Consider the following 25,499-nt stretch of genomic DNA (forward strand, 5'->3'; position numbering starts at 1 on the left):
TTTTGTACAAAACTTGGTAAAATGCAAAAGCGATGAACCATAACGCTACGAAGTTTCAACCTCTGGATGTTGAAGTTGTTTACTACAGGACCAAGGCCGTACCCATCCGCATAAATGGGACAGGAGTGGAGTGGTGATGGAAGTGCTTTAACATGATCAGATAAAAGTTAAAATTGAAGATTGACGCGTAGAAACAGAAGGTTTCTAAGGTTGTACAACCCAGTCTTAGCAAAAACTGAAACGAAAAGTTTTTAATGATTGGCAGAAATATTTACTCAGATCACCCAAAAGCAATGTACGTCATCAACATGCTGATTCACCTGTAGAGGTTACAGAAGACTCCAACGGTGCCAAAAACTATTATGATTAATATATATTTAAATATACTGTTTGGTGTAAATTATATTTTGAGCCATCAAAAAAGGGTGATAGATCACAGTCTACATTGCAACATGCTACTGTTAACTTTTCAAGTCATCTTGTGATTTCATAAAACAAAGCAATTTTTTAATTATGACGCTTACCTTATTGGTCAATGTTGGCTTTTCGATTCTACTCGGTTGTTCAATTATCGGTAGCTCTCCTGTGCCTACAAGAAAATATTAATAATTTATGTAAGCTTAATAAATATTTTATTATAAAACTTTTTAGTATCATCTCAGACATAACTATTATCAACATTGAATACCAGTGGCGTAGCGTGGTGTTTTGGTCAGGGGTACGCAATTTTTTTCTAAAAAAGTCCCCTAAATTAAAACTTTTGTAATTAGCTATAAAAACATATTTTCATAAGTAATATAATTGAAAAAAATTCATTAAGTAAAATAAGTTCGAAGTAACTGTTTTAAAAAATACTTATATATTACAAAATTAAACAATTAAAAAAAAGTATAAATTTCATACTTGCACAAATGTAAATATACTAAATAAAAATTGTTTTTACTAGTTACAGTAAACTTTAAAAATTAATATATTCAATAAAACGAAAGTTTTTGTTTTATTTACGAAAAAAATATCAATCTTTTTGATAAACAACACAACAGTGATAACAACACCTCATTGCACATAATTTTAATAAAGTTACACAGAAGTTAAAATAGACTTACTTTATAACTGTTATTACAGTTTATTACAACTTTGTAAAATAGTTAAAAGTATACTTTTTAAATTTAATTTATCTGATTGTATTTGTTTAAATAAAAATCACAAACAAAGTTTATCTCTCATAGACCGACACGCTTTTTCTTGTATGTTTACAAAAATGAAGTTCAGAAAACTAGCAGTAGTCTTAACATTTATTGCAGCATAAACAAAAATTGTAAAATTGTTTAATTTTTCTTTAAGCGTGACGTATTTTTGTAAACTTTTTTTAGAAAAATCTTCCATAAGGTTATACTACAGCGCGGTGCACTACATTAATTGCATGCTTTTTGAGTCTAAATTCTTATGAAGTTAATGAAGTTATAAATTTTCCTTATGGAGTTTTTCATCAACATCGGTGCGCATTTTCGTTTGCGCAACGAATCAGTATATTGGGTAATTTTCCTAGCTTGTCACTAATTGGTATTCAAAATTTCATTTAACTAGTTTGTAGTAGATAAACATATATGAAAAAGGCAAATTAAGCAGAAAAAGAAAAAAAAATATTACATTCTTTTTTTTTACTTCTTTTATTTTTTGGGTGGCACGCATGCGCCAGTGTCCCTTTCAATGCTACGCCCCTGGTGAATACTAATGGATTAATTAATGGCAGACAACCATCATCTATTAGCTCGTCAGACGCAAGTTACCAAAACTTCATTGAATATTTCTTATTAGTACAATTATAAAAATGAAAAACATACCTTAACGTGAATTGTATTGCTTGGCCATCTTGCTCTCAAGCTTTTTTCCGTGGTTTTACTGTAGCTTCTGAATAAATTAAAATAAGTTTCAAAACAAGCTCTTTATTTGTTATAACTCAGTCAAAATCATTTTAAGCTTCAGTATAAAACGGTAGTTGATATCATTTGCAAATCCTACTAAAAATTTCATACATTTGGCAGAATTAAGTTGGCATCATTAGCTGCTTAAAATGTTTGTTTATTTAAGTCAATTGGACATACCATATAAGAAGTTGTTGGTTGTTTTGTTTTCTCACATCAAGTAATTGGAACTGAAGCTATCTAAAAAGTTATCAAGTTTATTCAAGTGTAACTATTAATTCTAAATTATTATATTTTGTATCAGAGGTTCATCTGAAAAACACATTTTAACTTCTGAGTTGGATTGTTAGGCATCATTTACACTTTACAGTATATTAATTTAATTTTAAATTCAATCAAATTCATCTTACCTATATTTCTTGCTGTACTTGTTTGTTTTATCAACTTTTGGTGAATAGTTCAAAATTAGTAACATATTTCATATACTTTTAAAGAAGCCATCTGCAAAAGTTCATTCATTTAGTATTGATACTTTTCAATAATTAAAATTTACGTTTGTTTATTTCAAATGTATTTACACCACGGAGGCTTTCAAACATCAATGTTGCGAAATCAAGCACGGTTAAATGTAAATTTATCTAATTTTCCTGCTATATATAAAATCTGCTTTTAGTTTATTGAGAAACTGACAGACAAGCAACAACAGGGTGGAAGTTGTTTTGTTTAACAAAAAAAAATTTACCTCAGTAAGAAGTTGTGTTGGTCGAAAGTTGAGGACAGTATTGAGTTAAGTTGATTACCTTTCGAAGCTTCAGAAATTGAAATTGAACCACTTGAAGCGAGTGTTGGAGTTAGATCTGTTAAAAGTTTACTTTTTTTTAATTAAAATTGTTTATTTCATTACCTTAATGGTCTATATTATTTCTATCAGAGCTTCTATTGTTATCATTAGGTGTCAAAAACACGGACCAAAAGTTAATCTCATCATTAATAAAATGTTTAAAACATTTAAAACATACAATTATTGAATAGACCCTCACCTAAGATGTAGTTTTCTCTTGACCACAAGCCTTCTGGTCCAGTTTATGAGGAAAGCTCTGGAAAAAGATATTTGTTATAATACTTTATTAGGTTTATTTGTTTTGTTTTATAAATGAATAAATATTTTTTTCAGAGAGCTGGGTGTATCATTAATGCATATCTGACACAAAGATTTTCTATCATGGTAAATAAAATGATTAATTATGGAAATAAAATGTATTCAAATATCTTACCTTCTTAAAAGGTATTTTCTTGTGGTCTGTTGAGTTGGAAAGGAAATTCTGGTGTCACAGAAGCATCTGTTGGATTGATTTTATGTTAGTTTTCTGGTTTAATCTAGTTTTTAGGGATTCAATTATACTTATTTTTTATTTTAGTGTCAATTGACAACGTATGTAGATCACATTTTAAATTAAGTGAAAAACACATAGCAAGTCAAAATTTTATTTTTTACAAAGGAAACGCCAAATAATAAATTAAATAAAGCTTTGGAACTTATTGCACTTTAACATAATGATTATAAAACTTAGATTAAAACTGTATATGTTAAATTAAATTTCGGCTAAAAATAAGATAAAACACTAACCATGTTATTTTTTCATTCACTTGGCCGTAATCTGGCATTCTAATTTTTTTTGTCTGGAAGAAAAAACAAGTTTATTGTATGATAAATATGTTTCAACAACTTATTTAATATCAATCTTCAAGCTCAGTGGGTTAAAGAAGTCATCAAAGACTTATGTAAGCGCTTTTAAATTGTCATCAAAGCTTTAAACTTCAATCAAAAACTTTTATACATTACTACTCACCTTAAAAAGAACTGTAAACGTTACGTTTTGGCTTCCATTGTGGCTGTTAGTGGATCAAAGTGATATCTGCAGAAAAAAAAGTAGTTTAGAGATCAAACAAATAAACATAATATTTTATATTAATTTATAGTACAACATTACAATGAAGTTAGGATATGAATGGCACTTAGTTTATGCTATTGTCTTTTTTCGACTACACAACTTGTTATTATATCAAAGATATATTTTAATCCTGTATCTTAATGTTATAATTACATTTAAATTAATCTGTTAATTTTTGATACTTCATACATCATTCAGGGTTGCCACTATTCGAGTCAAAAATCTTCTCTGAGTGACTAAAAACTTCTTCGAGTAACCTTAAACTTCCCTGAGTTTTACTGAGTTTTTTCAAATCCTTAAAAATTTTATTATTTGTTAAAAAATTACAATGTTAACTATAAAAATATTGAAGAACTAGCCGCAAAACTAAAAAACTTAAAAATAAGCACTTAAAAATAAATAAAATTAACTTTTTTGAACAAAATATTGAAACTAGATTAAGCAAATTTCATTCTAGATCTAAAATAATTTTCCCTGCAAATTTATAAAAAAAATCCAAAACTGCCCTGAGTTTCCTTAGTGTAAAAAAAAATCAAAATTCTCTGAAACTCCCTGAGATTTTCAATATCTTGAAAATTCCTTGAGTTTCCCAGAATTCACTGAGTTCCCTGAGTGTGTGGCAACCCTGCTATGTACATAGGAGATCCTCAGTTGTTGTAAACAAATCTGAAAAAAAATTGAACAAAATAAATGGAAGTAAAACAAAAGTTAAGCCGAGAACTTTAAATTGTTTGATTTAAAACAAGTTACAATATAATTTTAATATTTAAAATAATGAAATTTAGGCTAGTAGCGAAATACATATTATATACAATATTATTTTAGTAATGAATGAAAAAAAAAAGTTAACTTTAAAAGAATTGCCAAAACTTTTTGAATTTTTTCCAGGTTTTCTGAACTTTTTATTATTTTTTAAAAACATAATTTTTAATCTTATTTTAGGATAAAACTAAATTTCAGTTAAAAACTGTCTTAAACAGTATAAAACGTTAGAATCATACTGTAAAGCTTTATTATTATTATTATTATTTTTCAATTAGTTGTTTACCCTTATAGGTTAAAATTTAAAAAAATAAATTTTCTTACTAACAATGGTAGAAATCGGGTAAGAAAAGCACGGTGTCTATTAAGCACAGAGTGAAGCTTTAGCACGGAGTGACATATTAGGAATGTTTTTTTTTAATTTTTTTTCTATGCTGAAATACCTTTCGTACAATTATGTTTAAAATTCTAAAAACGAAGATGTAAGCCATAAGCGAACAAGCTTTAAATAAGTTAAAAGTTTAAGCCTTAATCAAAACTAAACCTAACGTAAATCTACAAACTTAATTAACTTGTTTTACTATATGATAAAAAATGAAAATGCTTTTATACTTTTACTTTAGGATTTTTGACAGAAACATAGTTTTATAAAGCTAGAAATGTATACAACCTCTAGCAATCTTGAATTTTTTTTTAAATGCTTAAAACAATTTTAATAAGTTTAAATTTGAAGCGTTAATTTTAAATAAACTATTAGATATAAAAAAGTTAAAAACTTACTTAATTCATTTAAAAGTATATATAGCTTCGAACATCATAACACCTAAAAATTTGAAGTTCCTCTTACTTCTACATGCCAGAGCTCGCAGCTTTTTTATAGGTACTTTTGTGTTAGAAATATCATACATAAGCTACTACAAAGGTAAATAAACTTGATTCAAGAACCTTTATACCCGTTAAAGTTTTCTTACTTTTTATTGTTTTAAACTTAATGAATTAGCTTAATTTAAAGTGCTCCTAGTAAAAACTTTATTTATTTTTTTTAACCATACTTTTAACAGTGTAAGAACTAATGTTCATATACATTTGTTTATTTACTAAAAATTATAAAACAAATAGATATTTTTTAAAGGAACATTTTAAAAGATCTAAAACTGTTCCGTGCAAAAATGTTATTCCGTGCTACCGTGACGCCCTGCTAAAATGTCACTCTGCGCTAAATTATAAATATTAAATAAAGCACTACAAGAAACACTTTTTATAAAAATTATAAACACACACCTTTTTATTCTTCATCCAGTTCCTCGTGCCGGTCCGCTCCGGCCTTCGTCTTTTTCCTCACGCCCTCGTTGTACTTCGCCTTAAAAAGTTTTGTTTTGGTTTTTATTGGAAGGTTTATAAAAAAAAGGAAGTTTATTTAATATTTCATTGACCTCTCGATAGAAAAAAATTACTAAAAAACCAGCATTATAGTAAATATTTTTAAATTTATTTAGAATAATTAACTAGTTTTCTAAATTGTCTAAAAACTATACTTAAACTAACAGATGCATAACAAAATTTTAGTTAACTATAATTAAATAAAATTTCTTATAAATTATTCTAAACCTTGTTCTTGTGCCACTTTCCCTGCCCCCGGTGAGCCAACGTAGCCCTCTCCTTGGCTCTCGCTCTTATGTGTCCCTTTTCCTCGTCGCTCCCTTGCAGCTCCTTCAACTTCTGCTGCTCCTGTTGGTTTTTTTTAAATGTAGGATTTTTATAATTTACTATAGTTTTAAATATTGTCATTATAATTATTAAATTTGTGGTAATTTGTTCAAATAAAATGTCTTTTTACAATCATGGTGGCTAAGGTTGTTTTTTTTTTTCAAGAAAACTTCAGTAAAACAATGGACTCTGTTGTTCGTTCAAAAAAAATTAACTCATTCATTTTAAAAAGGTAAAACTTAATAATAGAATAAACATTTTTTTTAAATATCTTTATAAAAAAATATTTTATGACCTTTAAACAAAAAAATGACTTTTATATTATTCCAATAAATCATTATAAAAAGGTATAACTTAATGCTAGTAAAATATAACAAAACCTTCTCTTTCTTCTTCCTCTGCACCCTCCTGAAGTTCTTGCTCTTCTTGGTCCTCCTGTGCATCTGTAATGAGAAATATTATCATCACTAACTCTATTCAACATTTAATAAATACTCTAGACAAGCTGTTAAATTCAGCAATACAAAAATACAAGTTGCGATGTGATTATGAAAGCTTTAAAACTTATAAATGACTTTTTTTTTAATTTGAAGTTCGAACAAACATAGGTACAAACATGATGTATTCATAGTCAACCTAGGAAAACAAGATAATAACAAAAATAAATTATAGTCAGCACTTCGAATTCATAATACTCATTTAGGAAATTCCCCTATTTACAAACAAACCCGCTGCATCATATATAATATATATGGTTCAATATGTAATTAAATTAAAATTTCATTTAAATATTTTAAAGCTTGTGAAAAAATATGGAATTTTTCGTAACAATAAAAGAAATTTTCATTATTCTCAAAACAAGCTTTTCCAAAACAATTTTTATAACTCTCAAAAAATAATTCTTAAAACAATAAACAATATTGTTTACTTAACGGAGTTACATTTGTTTCAGTGCTTATAAAACGGAAATTTTCTTGCATTAACTTGCAGTATCGGTTGGTGTTTAGTGAAGCTCGTAATGTTTTATTATAAAATGTTTAAATTTAAAATGCTTCGTTTTCTTTAGTTTAAGATACTTCTTGTTACTTGTGTTCAATTGTAGTTTTAGTTAGTGTGTCGTGTGATTACTTTAAATTTGTAAATAAACTTTTGCTTACTTTTAATAATCTTAGATGTATTAATCTTATCTAACCATATCTATCTACATTTAATTACCCCTTAGCAGGGGCGTAGCGTGGGGAGGGACACTGGCGCATGCGTGCCACCCAAAAAAAGAAAAATTCTAAAAAAAAGAATGTAATTATGGTTGCCACTGATCAAGCTGAGAAAAATTTCCTGACTTTTCCTGACTTTTTCCTGACTTTTTACAAAAATTTTCCTGACTTTTCTAAATCAAACTCTTAAATTAAACTTGTTCTAAAATACATAATCTAACAATTGAAACTATATAAAGCTTTCAATCCAATTTTAATACAGGTTAAAAACAACAGTTTTATGCTGAATTCTATCATCAAACTTCCAGTACATCACTTAAGTATGATTGATGTTTGTAATAAACAGCTCTATCAGCAAAATACTTGTATTATTACCTTATAAACACAGCTTGTCTGAAAGATGACACAATTTTTTAGAATTTCCTAGCATAAATGTATCTAAATAAACGAAACGACATATAAGGAACTTTTACAACTCAACAATAAAACAATAACGAACTTTTACAGTTAAACATCAAAACAATAAAGAACTTAATAAAATACTGTTTTTTTAAATGTATGTACTAAAATTTATTTTCTCTATTTTTTTATTAGCACTTCAACCTCTTTATCAAATAAACATATGGTTTCCTTCATCTGAACTGCAATCCGCTTCATTTTCTTGGCAGTTAAAATCATTTGCCTCATTTTATTTAAATCGCTCTCATCTGCTGCCCCTACACTTGTTGAAGAGAATGTTTTCTCTAAATCAAGCCACAACTTGTGGGCTTCATTTCTTTTCTTTTGGCACTCATTTATTTTTACTTTCATTTATAAAATATTTACTCTTATCATTTAGTATAAAATTTTTAATAAATAAATATACACTTATTTACTTTAAAAACTTAAGTTACTCTCCAAAAAATACAAATAATAAGTAAACTTAATCTTGGCATATACCTCTCTTATAAATAATTTTATAAATTTAAACAACTTTGAAAAAATTATAAAGAGGTAAAGTATACACATTAAATTGTTACATTAAATACTAAACTAGCTGCTGAGTTGTAAAGAACTCAAACTAATTATTTACTTAAACAAAAACCACTTTGATTCTAAAATTATGCTAGATAAACTTTTGTGTAAATATCACAGTTTCACTATGGAAGTGTCCTTGCTACAGATCATCAATACTAAAAAGCTTACAAAATCTGCTTGTTCAAGTAGGGTACTTGTTCAATATGTTAATAGAATTTTTTGCAGTTTTATAATAAATATTTTACTAATTTATACCAGATGAAAGCATTGGAAATAAAATTAAATATTTTTGTAAATTTATAAGAAAATTTTGGATTTTTTTCTGATTTTAAAGGACTTTTAGTTAATTTTTACCATTTAAAGGCTTTGGAAAACAATAAATTTTGTAAGTTGAAACTGACAAAATCTGACTTTTTTTTTAATTTTATCAAATTTCCTGACTTTTCCTGACTTTTTTTTAAAACCCCCCATTTTTTCCTGACTTTTCCTGACTTTTGTCATTTTTTTAATTTTTTCCTGACTTTTCCTGATTTCCTGACTTTTCCTGACCGAGTGGCAACCCTGGTAATATCTTTATCCTTTATAGTTTATTTTTTCTGCTTAATTTGCTTTTTTTCAACTATGTTTATCTAGTATTCAAAAAGTTAAATGAAATTTTGAATACCAATTTTAGTGACAAGTTAGGAAAGTACATGTTGTTACTTAACATACTGATTCGGTGCGTGATTGCAAATGCGCACCGATGTTGATGAAAAACTCCATAAGGAAACATTTTACAAGTTCATTAACTTCATAAGAATTTAGACTCAAAAAGTACGAAATTAATATAGCGCACTGCTGTAGTATAACCTTATGGCAGATTATTTTACTACAAAAAGTTTACAAAAGTACGTCACACTTAAAGAAAAATTAAACAATTTTACAAATTTTTTTTATGCTACATTGTTAAGACTACTGCTAGTTTTCTGAACTTTATTTTTGTAAGCATACAAGATAAGCGTGTCGGCCTATGAGAAATAAACTTTGTTTGTGATTTTTATTTTAAACAAATACAATCAAATGAATTATATTTAAAAAGTATACTTTTAACTATTTTACAAAGTTGTAATAAACTGTAATAACAGAAATAAAGTTGGTCTATTTTAACTTCTGTGTAACTTTATTAAAATTATGTGCAATGAGGTGTTGTTATCACTGTTGTTTTGTATATTAAAGAGATTGATATTTTTTTTGTAAATAAAACAGATACTTTCGTTTTATTGATTATATTAATTTTTAAAGATATTAAGTTTACTATAAGTAATAAAAACAATTTTTATTTAGTAAGTTTACATTTTTGCAAGTATAAGTAATTCTAATGAAATTTATACATTTATTTAATTGTTTAACTTTGTAATATATAAACATTTTTTTAAACAGTTAACGAACTTATTTTACTTAATAAATTTATTTCAATTATAATACTTATAAAAATTTTTTTATAGCTTATTACAAAAGTTTTAGTTTAGAGGATTTTTTGAGAAAAAAATTTGCGCACCCCCTGACCAAAATACCACGCTACGCCACTGCCCCTTAGCAATCTAGATTGGTTACAAATATTCTCAGAAATTTGAAAATCACTAAAATCTATCTTCTTCTTCATTTTTGAGTTAGAGAAATTAGACTTTCAGGAAACGTTCGTTTTATAGTTTACAAAGATTTAAATAAAATAATTAAAAAATTGAATTTTTAGATAATTTATTTTTTTGAACCAATCGACCAGAGTTGTTACTTGAGTTACGCGGACCTGGCAATTAACTGACTTAAGGTGTTACAACAATATCGGCGACAGTTACTTTAGCTAATTTTTAGAATTAACTTAGATATATAACTTAGCTAAGTTTAACTATCAAACTCAAATTAAACTTAAACTATCATTTAAACTTAGACTATTTATGAAGTAATAAGATTGTTAGAATTCTTAAACTACTTATATATCGAAATCAAGCTTCAGAAATAAAACGTGTATTTACAAATTAATAAAATCACAATAAAACAAAACACAATAAAATACTAAATAAACACCAATTACTACTTTGGCTCAAAAGCCAAAGTGAAAAACATCACTTTTTTTTAAATGGCCATTAATGCCAAGCTACAACAAAAGCTACAACAACAACCAAAGAGCTCAGCCACTAACACGCCTAACCAGCACGCTTAATGGTTAAAGGTGTTTAAATAGCTTGAGAGAAAACAAAGAACAAAAGAAAGAAAGCCATTTTCAACTGCTAAAACACTATCAAATGTTACATTTTAATGAAAATTTTATTTTTCAAAACGCAGTTTTGGTTTGCGTTTTCCATTAGAAACTTATTAACATTTCCGACTTTGATTGCTTTTATATCAAAAATTACTTTGAATTTTTTAAAGCGATTAAAAATGTCTGATGGTTCAGATAAAACTCTATAAAATAAAATCAACTTGTAAAAATCAAGGTGACCACCCCCTATGCCCTTAAATCATAAAGCGCATAGTTTCAAAACATTATATTTAAAATGTTTAATTAGTTTAAATTTATGAAATTGTATTTTTTTTCAATAAAGCAAGACTATACTAAAGGAAACTATAAAAACTCATTTGGTGATAACATTAATTTATTGAATTAGATGATTAAAATACCAAATTTTGAAATGAAGTAAGAACCAAACTTCAAAAAAGCTATACACAAATTGAACTAAGGGCATAGGGGGGTAATTCACTATTTTCACGATTTAGTCTTATATTAAAGAGTCTTAAATAAGCTACAAGATCTTTTTACAGATTTTAAAAGTTCAAAGTAATATTTGAGATATAGCAGGTCAAAGTCAGAGGCAACAGTAGGTTCTTTATGGGGGGTGCAAACTAAAACCACAAAAACAGTTCTGTTTTTTATCTTAAAACTTTTACTTTTTAATTTATTTAAATTTTCATTTGACAGAATTTTCTAAATATTGCAAGAACCATTTCCTAAAAATTTGAGGTAGTTATCTCACAAAACATAGGAGAAGATGGGTTTTTAGTGATTTTTAGTTATTTGTCGTTTTAGTTTGCGCCCTCCGTAAGGAATCTATTGTTGCCTCTGATTTTGACCTGCTATATCTCAAAAACTTTTCTTAGTTTTAAAAATCCGTAAAAAGCAACTTCTAGCTTAATTAAACTCAATAAAATAAGACTAAATTGTGAAAAAGGTGATTATCCCCTTAAATATGAAAGAATTTTGCTTGTTTATGTAAAGTTAAAACATGATAAGGATCTAAATATCTTAAAATTGATGAAACGACAAAATGTTAATGTTCATTTTAGATGTACAGTAACCTCTCACATCTTTACGCACTCATGACAATACGCACTCTCGTTTATTTACGCATTTTAAAATCTAAAAAATTCAAAAACTAAAAATTTTAATTAAATTCCTCAAAATTCTTATGGCATGAAATTTAATTCCTACTCAAAAAATCTATTAATATATCTTCAATACAATGCAAGACAAGTTTATCCTTATGTTGCCAAAGGTCAAATTAACATAAACAATTTTTGTTAAACATTTTTATTTTGTATATTTTTGTTCAAAAAAGAAATCCATTACAGCACCAAATGCATATCTTTGTAAAAGGCTGTAGAAACAAATTTTTATATAGAAACCACACTATTTCTTAATTGTAAACAAATGCGTAACTATAAATTGAATTTGCTAAGTAGAATAGAATATAAATGTTAAGTATCAAATAAGTCACATATAAACAAAGTTAAAGATAAAACCTAATTATTTCTAAAGTTAGTAAAACTTTTTTTAAAGTATTATTATTTTATAAAAATTTAAATCCTCTATTTTTAATAGATGTATAGTTATATCTTTAATTTTCATATTCACAAATAAAGTAAATAAATTGTTAAAAGTGGGAAAGTACCCAGTCTGCTTTTAATTTGCAGCAATACCAAAAAAAGCCATTATAGTAAGTATACTTGGTACCTCTCGTATCTTTACGATATCTCGTATTTTTACGCATTTTTTCTGTGGACACAATGTGCGTAAATAAGCGAGAGGTTAATGTAATAAGTTCTGAAATTCTATGATATTAATAAAAAAGTTGTGCACACTACAGTAAGCTCTCGCTTATTTACGCACATTGTGTCCACAGAAAAATTGCGTAAAGATATGAGAGATCGTAAAGAAACGAGAGGTACCAAATGTACTCACTAAAATGGCTGTTTTATAATATTGCTTCTAGTTAAAAGCAGACTGGGCACTTTCCCACTTTTATCAATCTGTTTACTTTATTTATAAATATGAAAACAACAGATAAAACTATACATATATTAAAAAAAAAAGATTTTAATTTCTATAAAATAATAATACGAGTAGAAATAATATTACTATTTTAATAATAAGTAGAAATTATCTTTATCTTTATTTATATGTGACATTTATATTCTATTCTACTTAGCAAATTCAATTTATAATAAAGCATTTCTTTACAATAATAAAATGGTGTTTATTAATATATAATGCAAGACTGCTGTATATTTCTTTGTGTTTTAAACTCTCATTATTTAATTATACTTTCATTATTAAAAACAGTCATGTTTATTTCAGAATTTTGATTTAAACTCTTATTGTTTACAAAATTTCTGATATACTAAGGTATAACTAAATGTTTACCAATTAGTCAAGGAACATAAATTTACGAAGTCTAAAGATATAGAGAGGTGTGTTAGCATTCAAAAACATATTTTAATTTAAAAATATACATTAAACCTAATTTGTGCAATATTTAAAAAATAATTTTTTTTATTTCATGAATTTTATAGAATTCTGAAATGCGTAACTAAACGAGAGTGCGTAACGTCACGAGTGCGTAAAGATCCGAGAGGTTACTGTACTATAAAAAAAAAAAGTAAGCAATGAAACAAATAAAAGTTAAAGTCAAAATCTATATTTTTTAAATTATCTGTTTGTATACACTTATGCAATCTATAATAACGAAAATTATTAGTATATAAACAATAAAATCACCAACCTTTAACAGTTCCCTCTTCAAATATGTCACCAAACGCAGTGTCACGCTCATCTAACACCATCAACCAGAGTCCTGCGTCTTTTGTTAGTGGCTTGTTTCTCTTCATCCTCCTTTACAACTTGAAGAGTTTAATTTTTTTTTTTTACCTTAACAGCAAAGAATTACAAATTGTTATTTTGGTCAAAAACAATGTATTGACTTTTAACTAGCAATTTTTTCAAACTATCAGATGCTTTTTAGATTTAAAAAATATTCATTTTTTTTTGTGAAATTTTTTAAGTATAAGAGTTATTTAAACCTTGGCATTCAAAGCATCAAGAATTTTGTTGACATTTTCTGGTTTTCATCTTCCGATGAGTAGCCATTACTGCTGTAATCTTCTGAATCTGAACTCATTTGTATGTATTTGTACGAAGGTGTTTTGCTGAATGTAATTACTCTAAACTTAAATCAAATCTGCTGGTAGTGTTTGATTTGTTGATATTAGTTTTAGACTTAAACAACAGTTTTTTTATTTGTTCGAACCAACTTTGAAAAAAAATAACCAATAGTTTTCAAATTTTGTATATACATTTTTAAAACTATCTTAAGTGATGCTTTTAAATAATATAATTTAAACTAAAATAGAATAATAAAATTTCATTAAAATCATAATTTACTAATATTAATTTAAGTTAGGTCAAGAACAGGAATGATTTCAATATTTTTACTAAGTTTGATTGATGTTTTTACAAGATACAAAAAACCTACTAGTTACCAAAAATTTAAACTAACAGTACTTTGAGTTAATGTTAAAGAAAGTTTGATATAATTATCTTATCAAAAGTAATGAATACATTACAAAATTAAGATAAAAATATAATCAGGGTTGCCACTTGTTTTTTCAATTGTTTTTCCAGGTTTTCCAAATTTCCTCCAGGTTTTTAAAAGTACACATATTTGGGTCTATTTTTAGTTTAAAGTTAAGTCTAAGGTAAAAAACTGTGTCAAATAGCTTGAAAACATTGAAAAGATAATATAAAACTACTTTAAATATCTTTTTTAATAAAAAATTTTTTGAATGTCATAGACTCTTGAGTCAAATCGAAATTATACTACTTACTGAACATGTGAAAATTGTTAAAACTCAAGGTTTTTCCAGATTTATTGGTGATTTTTGTTCAAAATTTCTCAAATTCCAGGTTTTTCCAGGTTAAGTGGCAACTTAATGATAGTAAAATATAATTAAATGTTCTCCGGTTAGCAATAAAATTTAAATTAGGTAAGAAAGAGTAATTTTTTTACAGTAATTTGCATAGTAACAAAATAATGTGAAAAAATTGAAAAATGCATTTGAAAAGGCATATTATGTAAGAGGTTAAACTTAATAAAAAATAAACATTGCTCAGTATTAAGCCCAGCTAGGTTTTAAGGGTGGAGGCAGGGATGTGGTGGACCCAAAACAGCGACATTGTGCGGTGAAAAAAACAGTAAACATTTTTGACTATTTTTTATGCAATCTTAGACAAAACCAGGTACTCAGTGGCGTCACCTAGTGGATAAAAGTTTTCTATTAGTCTTTATGCGTACTTGGATACTTTTTTTGTTTATTGTTAGAGCTTTAAAAATTAAATTTTTGTATGTTTCTTTAAAATAAACGTTTTTTAAACTTATTTTACTTAATATACCGCACAAAGTAAAAGTTAAGTCTCAACTTTAACAATTTTACATTAATTAAAATAATAAATATACGATAAAACCTTTTTAAGAAATAAAACATGTAATTTCATAAGATTTATAAGCTAAATTTTAAAACTTTTCGTGTAAAACTTTCTTTTTTCTGTTTTAAAATGTTTGTTTTCAGTAAAATAAAAACATACTGACAATCTCAATTAGTTTCTGCATTACTGTTTAATATTAGGTCAAAAAAAGTGTTACTTGTTAGTGATTTTTGTACCAAAAATTATTTTCATAAATGTTTTAAATTTTACTCATACAAAAATCCTTAAAATTTAAGTTAAAAATTAGTTGAGAAAATGCTTTCATTATAAACTACGAAAACACTTTAAAAGTTCATATTCGATTAAAATTTACGCTAAACTTTTGTAAGATGCAAGTTGTTTTTTCTGCATAACTTAATATTAATAAGTACTTTCTCTAAACTTAAGAAAACCTGTATAGTAAGATACTGCTTTGTTCTTCAAGTAAGTGATTTCTTTAAATAAGTTGTCTGTCTAAGTATGAACTTTAATTCTCTAAAAATTTTAGAACTTCTAGTTTCATTAAAAAATAACATATAAAAGAAAAGTTTATGTTCCAAGTTTTAAAACAGGTTAACTTGTTTCGAACAAAATAATAAAAGTTTTGTTTAATGTTTTAAAGTTTAGGTAATAATGGTACCTTTTAACTTACGATGCTTCGATATTTCAAAAAACCTATAGATGTCAATGAACAACTTATTTAAACTTGTATTAGTTTACGTTGTAAAAAAAAGTAGTTAACACTTCATTTAAATGATCTACTTCTAGGTATATAAGTTAAAACTAATTTTTTGCAACTATTAATAAAATTTTAATCGCTATACAAAAAAATCGTAGATCGTTTTGTGTTATTATTTTTTAAGTAATTTTTGTAAGTTGAAGCTTTAAAAAATTGCTAGAGAAATCTAGATGTTTTAAAAGACTTATATTGAAATAACATAAAAATATACATAACTTAATGGCTCATTTTAACAAAACAATACTTTAACAGTTTTACTTAGTTTGTTTACAATTTCAATGAAGCACAAATAATAGTTTTAAGAGATTATAAAGTATTGTATATTCTAGCATAAAATCAACATACACATTAAAAACTAAAAATTTAACAAATATTGCATAGTTAATTGAACAATATTGTCGTTGGTAGGTATCAGATAAATTTAAAAGATAAGTCTACTTTGCAACTCAAACCAGATTAACTTTACTTCTAACCAGCTATTTCCTGAATAATTTATGTTTTATTCATTTATAGTGTTTGTGTTGCCTACACGTTTAAATGATGCTGTGCAAACACAGGGTTGCCACTTGTTTCTTCAAAAATTTTTCCAGGTTTTCTTAATTTCTTCCAGGTTTTTAAAAGTACAAATTTTTGGGTCTATTTTTAGTTTTTAGTTTAGTTTAATGTAAGAAAGTGTGTTAAACAGTAAAAAAATATTGAAAAGATACTGAAAGTTACTTTAAATGTGTTTTTTAATAGAAAAATTTTTTGATGATGACAAAAAAACCTTATTAATATGATAGATTTTTGTATCAAACTGTAATTTTACTACTGAGATTGTTAAAATTGTTTAAAATTCAAGGTTTTTCCAGGTTTTTTGTTCAAAATTCCAGGTTTTTCCAGGTTTTTTGTTCAAAATTCCAAGTTTTCCAGTTTTTTTTTCAAAATTTCTCAAATTCTAGGTTTTTCCAGGTTATTTTAGCCTAAATTGTCAAATTCCAGGTTTTTCAAGGTTTCCAGGTAAAGTGGCAACACTGCAAACAGTTACATAACTTATTCTTTGAGCCATATATTATGTTGTATATAATGTAGATTGCATCTGTTAGAATTACAGCGATTTCAGTACATTAGGAAAGTTTTTATAGCTTAGAAAACAAGCTATTTTTATTATACCGTTTCCTCATTAGTTTAGCCATTTATTGTATAGTTTCAACTGTTAATTTAAAAGGTTATGATATACTTACTTTAGCATAAAGTTTCCTAACTTTCAAATAAATTTCAAATTTTTAAATGCATTGAATCAAGTAACAAAGGAGAAAAGCTTAAGATTGAAAAGTTTATTAAGCTCGTTTATTTTGCTAAAGAGATTCCTCTAATCAGAGATAGCACCCTGGTAGACCCATAGTAAAGGACCGCAGGACTTTTCATGTCCACTAAGCAAACATATTTGGCATAAACTACTTTTTAGCTTAAACACAATTAAGTTTTTAATTGGTGCGTTTTAAATACAACAAAATGCGTTTTTAGTTAGAATGAGATTGAAAGTACATTTGTAAAAAAGATAATTTTATTTTAATTGAGCTGCTGTTTTTTCTTAAACTTGATTTTTTAGTTATGGTTGTCCTCCAAATCCTTCTTCACTGTCCAAAAAAGATTTCATATTGAAAAATACTATAACGAGAAAGTTTAAGAACAATTGCTTAAAAATTGTAGGATATGATGTATTTATGGTGGTGTAGTAAAATTCTTCCAATCCAATCGGTTCTTCCATAAGACTACTGTTTAACTTGACAAATTTATACCTTTAAATTTGTATCTAAAAAATCTTCAAGGAATTTCAAAGGGTAAAAATTGATAGCTATCTTAATAATATATTCTTAAAAAAGGGAAAAGTATAAAAAAAGTTCTTTAGAAACATATGGACTTGATTAAAAAGTCTCAAATAATAACTAAAACTTTGTTTTTCACAGAAGTTTCTAATTCAAAAGTTAACCATGAAAGTTAAATTATGAAACAAGTAAAACATACCAGTATTTTTTGTACACGCCAAAGTGTAAAAAACTTTTCATATTACTAAAGTCGATTTTCTTTTAGATTACCAGGCAAACAGTGTATTTATTTTTTTAATTGTTTTTATATTTGTATCTCTGTAAATTTAATCAAAGTATAAACAAAAACGAAGTCATAATTTTGTTTATTGTGTTCAAACAAAATACTTTTAACAATTTTTTTTAAATGTTTGAAATACTATTTATTGTTCATAAAATTTAGTATTCATAAATACTTTGATTTTTTTAATCAGAAAGATTAAAGCTTGTTTTTAACTATAAAGGTAATTATAATTATTTTTTTTTTTGAATTAAAGTCATAAATGCAATCCAAACTATTGAAAATAATCAACTTTTTTAAATATCAAATTACTTCAAAAAGATCAACTAAAATTAATTTACTTTGTATCTCTGATTTGGAGAAATTTTTACTCATTGCACAAAACATTTTTAAAACTATTATCATTAGAATAAAAGTTTATAGAAATAAAAACAAGTAAAATTATGTTTTCTTTTTATTTAAATAAACCAAAAATAAAATAAATTCCTAAAAATTATAAGGGCTAAAAGCTAGGTTAACAATAAGAATATAATTTAAATAAAAATAATAAAAACTTGAAAACTGATCTACAAAATAAAATAAACAGGGTTGCCACTCTTTAAGTCAAAAAATATTCACTGAGTTACCTTAAATTTCTCTGAGTATTTTTCAAATTTAAAAAAAAAATATAGCTATTGAAGAAGCTGTAGCTGATAAAAAACATTGAACTAGCCCGAGGCTAAATTAGTTCTAAATAAGCACTTAAAATTAAATAAAATAAACTTTTTTGAACAAAATATTGAAACTGGATTAACTAAATCTCCTTCTAGATCTAGATCTAACAGCCAGATTGAAAATATCAATAAATTTCGAATATCTGATTGCAGAGTTAGGAAAGGTAAAAAAGATAGTTTGAACAATAAGCTCTCAAAAGTTTTGGTTTATTGACCTGGTGATCAAAACAAATTTTTGGTGGTCTTGTCTGAAAAATAATTGAACTGTAGCTATTTTTTCTACTATAAATGTTTTATTAGACATGTAGGTTTATACTTATACTAATTATCATTTTAGATTTTTCATTGAAATCTAAATACAAGAAGTTTTTCTTCATGAAAATCTTTAAAACTGATATAGTTGTATTAAGTTGCCTAATTCATGGATGCAACTACCAGATGCCAGATCAATCATGTGATTTAGTTTAAAGACTTTTTGATCTGCACAGAGTTGTTCAAGAGAAGAATTCTGATTTCAAATGATGTAATTACGCCAAATTCACCTCAACTAATTTGGGCAAGAGTTGACCAAGGATCAGTCAAGAAACAAGACTTACCTTCATTTTTAGGTAGGAGGCATTCAAAACTGGGTCAAAAATAAGCAGTCAAAATGCAAAGATACAACTATTTTAATGTCTACATGACAAACTTGGCAATCTTATACTAGCAAATAATCCTAGGCTGATGGTTAAGTCAGAAGAATACAGGGCTAAATTGATGTAGTTAGTAGCTCTAATAAAAGTTGCAGTTGGGGTAAAAAGTGGAGAACTTATAAGCCTGCATTAAGCAAAGATGAACTATTTAGAACATTTGTAACATGTGTTTGCAGCAAAGCAGAAACTAGTTACTTCACAACAGTAAGGGAGTGTGAATATGAAGAGAAGAATGTGACAAGTTATACAGAAGCAGCAATGAAATGCGTAGTGCTTGCACGTGTAGGTGAGCATGACATTAGAAGATAAGTTCTTAGCAAAATAGATATCTTGTCTAGGTCATCATTTGATTTGATTTTCTGGGTTAAGAGCAAAGAAATAGGCAGACATGCTACAGAGAATTCACAGACTGTATAACTGGTCTCGTTTTTTCATCATCAGAATAAGCAATGTTTTAATGTCGGAGATAAGTCCCATTTCTTCACTAGCCAGTGCTTTAAAAGTTATTATATTCATTCGAAGAAGAAAGAATAAAAACATTTTGATATGCTTATCTTGTTGGCACAACCAGTCAAAGTATTGCCATTAAGTTTTAAAATTATAGTTACTGTTTTAAATAACAGTATATCTAAACAATTTAATTACAGAATAATAAGCAATTTACGTTGAAAAACTTTATTTTTAACAGGAAAAGTTGGGTGAAACCAAAACCTCAAACCATTCATGTGAATCAAATAAATTAACACAGCACAACCTAGTTTATAATGAAAGTGTATTAGCTGATACTGGTGACATTCTAACCTTTGTCAATGAAAAGACTTTTAAAATGCTGATGTTGGTAAGAAGGATTTACTTAAGGTATCATTCAGTTTTAATCCTACTAATATTCTATTAAACATTTCAGGCCTTTTAAAAACTTCTTTTAGTGAAACAACACCAAATTATGAGGTAATCAGCTGCACTGGTATTATCTATGTCAGACTCAGCGACCCAGTAACTGTTTTTTAACATGAAACAACAGATGACCTCCTAATTATCAACATAGGTTTTAACACTATTGGCTATCAGCTGCCGCAAAATAGCAAAATTTATTGCAACTTGAATTAAAAAAATTAAAGTAAACTGAGCTCAGATGATGTAACCTGCAATCGACCAACAAAGAGTTAAGTTCCAAATAAACCAACATTGAAGGCTTCAAGGCAAATGTTAGTATGATGAATAAGTGGCTCCAACCAAAATAAGCAGCCCTGCATTTAATATATGTCAGCCTAAACCACTAAACCAAATAAGTGTGCCTCGACTTAAAATTCATTATGAAGATAAAAAACTGTGTACTTTTTATACTTCAGAACATCAGGGATAAGAAAATAGGTGGCTTGAAACGTGTTTCATTCGGTGAACCTATAATCTGTTGTCAACATATGATGGTGAAAAAGAAGAACTTTACATCTCTCACCGTTTAAAATTCGAAGAGGAAGACTCTAATTAAACTAGCACTCTAAGGAATTTCAAGATGCGTGTAACAAGTAACATGAAGTTTCCCTCACAAATAGTAATAAAACTTTCACTATTTTTATCACGCTGTTTGGTAGGTTTCATTATACTAGGCCCAAATGATTTTTTATTGTTTGGTAGTAGTTACAACTGTTGAACTGTTGCATCTTATAATTGTGTCCAACAGACTGTCTTTTAGTATTTTACATAGGACTTGAGTCTAATTGGGAAAATTGACAAAGCTGCAACCACAACTTTCTTTCAAACCCATCTTTACTACAGCAGTTATCTGATCCTCCAACATGTGATTTTGAAAGTAATTTAAAGTTTTTTCTTTTTTAATTTGCTACAAAAAATTTTCTAGTAGTGGGTCATCAGGCTGGTCAAAAATATTTTCTAACGCAAAAAGAACTTATTATGCAGGTTCACGTTGATTGATAAAGTGCCATCAATTTTTACCATTTGAAAGCTTTGTAATTTATGGAATTTTGTAAATTTAAACTGACAAAATCTGACTTTTTCTTAAACTTTGTCAAACTTCCTGACTTTTTTCAAAAACCCCTATTTACTCCTGACTTTTGTATTTTTTTAGTTCTACCTGTCTATTCCTGATTTCCTGACTTTTCCTGACCTTGTGACAACCCTGCCCTCAGTGCAAAATTGTAACTCAAGCAAAATTGACCATTGGTGCTAAATTGTATTTGTGAAATTTTGTGCTCTCATACAATTTTGTAACCTTGTGCAATTTTGACCTTTTAATGTGTTTTATTGTTAATAAAACTCTGAAAAAACTTTGAAAATAAATTACTGTAGTGATAGTTATTTTTGAACCTTAACTAGATTGTTTCACTAAATATGCATTTTTAATAAAAATCTTTTTTATGATTTTCACTTCAAGTTTCAAGTTATTCGACTTTTTTTAAAAACATTTAAAGGTTTGAAGGTAAAATAGCAGCTGTGATTTATTTATTAAGTCATAGAATTTCTCTATTTATTTCTCTGACACTATAGAGATTTCACTTAGTGTGCAACTTTTGTAAAAAAATTTGCTTCAAACGTTATTTTATATAAATAAACACTAGTTATAAGTTCAGTCTAGGTCAACTAAATCATTTTCCTTCAATTCTTTTCATTTTCAAGATTACTTCAAAAGACAAATCTTGGTTTTATATGAAGAAAAATATTTATAACTTTTTTTGCCTAGTTTTTTTTAAGTGAAGCGGTTAATGGTGGCCATATTTCAAAAATAAAAATATATTTAGCCCATAGTTGCAATACTCTTTGTTACATACCCAAAATATCTTTAAAAGAATGTATATTTGAAATTTTCCTGAAATGAACCCGAGACTTACTTGTATGCTTATTTCGAATTACATAAAGTCTAGCATGACTTTCAAAACTTTAAATTGCTTTAAATACTGTAAGTAACTAATACATAGTTCAGAAATACTTTATATAAGGATCAATGTTAAGCTACTTTTAAGTTATTCAAAAGATATAACTCAAACATTTGTGATAAACAATGATGCTTCTGAGCTTCAAATTCATCAGGGTTCTTGTTCAGGATCATAGTTGCATTTATATTTTTCAATAATGTTATTTTTTATATAGAAGTTAGTATGAGATTGGATGCAAAAAATTGTAATATTAAGATTTTAATAGTGTTGTTAGTAACATGGTTGCTGCTCCTAAAATGAAGTATTCATTATCACTAACTATTCTGTGTTACCTCAAACAAACATGAACTTAATTCAAGTATGAGTTTATTATAAAATAAGACAAGTGACAGCCAAAAACTGAAAGAAGTTATTGTAAGTCTTAAATAACTTATAATATCATGCAATAACATTTGATTTACTATATATTAGTTTTTGGTAAAAATCTCCGAAATTTTCTATAATTTTAAGAACCATGTCTAAATACAATGATAGAACACTGTAAATTGTGCAAAATAGTATGAATGTAATTTGCATTAATTCACACAAATAGTCTTTTAAAATAACAATATTAAAAAATATACAGTGTCAGCCTTGTTTTTTTTTATAAATTTATTTTATAAATAGTTTATAGAGTTTGTACTGTCAGATAAATCAGGGTTATATCTAAAAAAAATCAAATAAAATTTGAATCTTTGCATAACTGAAACTTGAAGTTGTGTTTATCTGTAGTGTTAATTATGTTCATTTCTAGCCATGTTTGACAAAATACAGAACTTTTCATTTTTTTAGCATTTTTAAAGTTGAACTTACAATGTTTTAGTAATTTATGAAACTCTCAAGTTATCATATTTTACCTAGTCTAAATTTCAATATTTTATTTTTTCTTTAACTTCATGATAAAATAACCTTTCTGTTACTAGAAGTGATTGCTTTTGGTTAGTTAAAGCTTTAGGAGTAAATCCTAAGAAAATTAAACAGGGATAAGTATTTAAAATAAGTTATGGAAAGCTCCTTAAACAAGCTATTTCTTATACCAGATTCTACTAGGAGACAAAACCTCTGATGGAAAATTGATTTGGTTTGGCAATATGTTTTTTTAACAGCTACTGCAAAAATTTTGAGTTTTAACTGTATCAGTTTTGTTGTTCTATTAAACCACTTTCCATTGTAAGAAGTTACACCTTGCTGCATAGGTAACAACAGGATTTTCAACTTAGCAGGATTCAACTTAGACCCTGGTTTTGTTCTCAAGAGAATAACTTCAGATTGAGTTGGCAATTGTCACAAAAACAGCTCATGCAGAATTTGAAAAAATTTAAAGAATTTCTATCACTTCTTGCAACTTTTTTGAGTTTCTTGTTTCTTTTTTCAAAAATCAAAAGGTGCATCTATAAAACTTTCTTTAAAATCTTCTAAAACTATGCTAATTAAGTTTTTGTGACGATTGCCACATGTGAAACAATTTTCAGCTAAAAACTTAAATACTGCAATTTTTGGGCCCATCTAGTGTGCTTTGGGGTAGTTTTCAGAAAATTTTTTTGTGTGAAATCTTCTTTAAATCATCTAAAACTTAGCATGGGTTATTTCTGTGGGATTTGAAAAAAGTAAAAAAAACTGATTGCTCAAAGATTGTCATTTTAATAACATGTTTACCTAAAAGTAAAATTTTTGTACTGAGATTGCAAAGATTTTGATTTAAAAAATTGTTACGTGTGTACGTACTACACGGTGATGATGTTTTAGGTTTCAAATCTAAATCACTAAGCAAAAAAAACATATTTTTAGAAATTAAATTTGTTCTAGAGATTTATAGGGGCTTTTCAGAATAATGCAAACTTATAGGGAATTATAGGGAATGAAAGGGAGTTATAGGAAAGTGAGAACCCTGATCATAGTTAGAGTAAGTATCTATTTTAAATTTAAATACTGTAAAATAAAAATATATAATAGTATATATATGATATATTATATTTCTAAGTAGTGTAATATTCAGGGTTGCCACTTGTTTTTTCAAGATTTTTTCCAGGTTTTTCAAATTTCTTCCAGGTTTTTAAAAATACACATTTTTGGGTCTATTTTTAAAGTTAAGTTAAATTTAAGGTAAGAAACTGTGTTCAATAGCATAAAAAGATTGAAAAGTAATTGTTAAGCTACTTAAAATGTATCATTTAATAAACAAATTTTTGGTGATGACAAACTTTTTTTATCTATATGATAAGTTTTTTGAGCCAAACCAAAATTTTACTATTGTTATTGTTATATATCAAAACATGTTAAAATTCTTAAAAGTTCCAGGTTTTTCCAGGTTTTTTTCAAAATTTCTTAAATTCCAGGTTTTTAAATGTTTTTTTTGCCTAAATAGTCAAATTCCAGGTTTTTCCAGGATTCCAGGTAAAGTGGCAACCCTGAATATTTCAAAAGAAAGAGATTTTTTATTGGAACACCTTATTTTGAAGTATAAAATTAACTACTGCTAATTGTAATTTATATTATTTTAGGTAAAAAATTTTTATAGGTCATTGTTTTTATTATTACTGTTTAATGGTTATCTAGTTTATTTTATATAAGTTTAATCTCCAGTTTTTATTTTATTTTATTGTATTCTCCAACTCAAGATATTTACACCTTTTCAGATAAAATGGTCAGACTACTGTAATATTTTCAAAGAATTTAGAAGAAATTATATAGGATAGCCAAAAATTTTGAAAAAGAGTCCTATTTTCTAAATATCTATTAGGTTTTTTGAATAACAAGTTTTTTATTTCATTTAAAAAACAAAATCAAGTTAAAAACAATATTTTAAAGATACTGTTAGCTTATTTTAAATGTAATTTCAAATAAAATAAACTTAATTGAAAGTTTTTACTTCATGCATGATAAATTTTTTATGTTATGAGAAATTTAATTACTGAACAATTCTTAAAATTGGTAAAAACTCTTCTAAAATCTATTTTTAGTTCAAAACATTCAAAATTCATTCGA

The 25,499-nt window shown here is 26.6% G+C and overlaps 1 non-coding gene across 1 annotated transcript; it reads right to left on the reverse strand.

The window, feature by feature from the left end:
- Positions 1-2,848: 2,848 nt before the first annotated feature.
- On the reverse strand, positions 2,849-2,918 carry LOC145849300 (small nucleolar RNA SNORD18). The gene has a single exon (XR_014372344.1). It is a non-coding gene; the product is annotated as a small nucleolar RNA SNORD18 (small nucleolar RNA).
- Between the last annotated feature and the right edge of the window lie 22,581 nt (positions 2,919-25,499).

This window comes from Thalia democratica, chromosome 1, assembly GCF_965202585.1.
Source record: "Thalia democratica chromosome 1, ktThaDemo2.hap1.1, whole genome shotgun sequence".
Lineage (NCBI taxonomy): Eukaryota > Metazoa > Chordata > Thaliacea > Salpida > Salpidae > Thalia > Thalia democratica.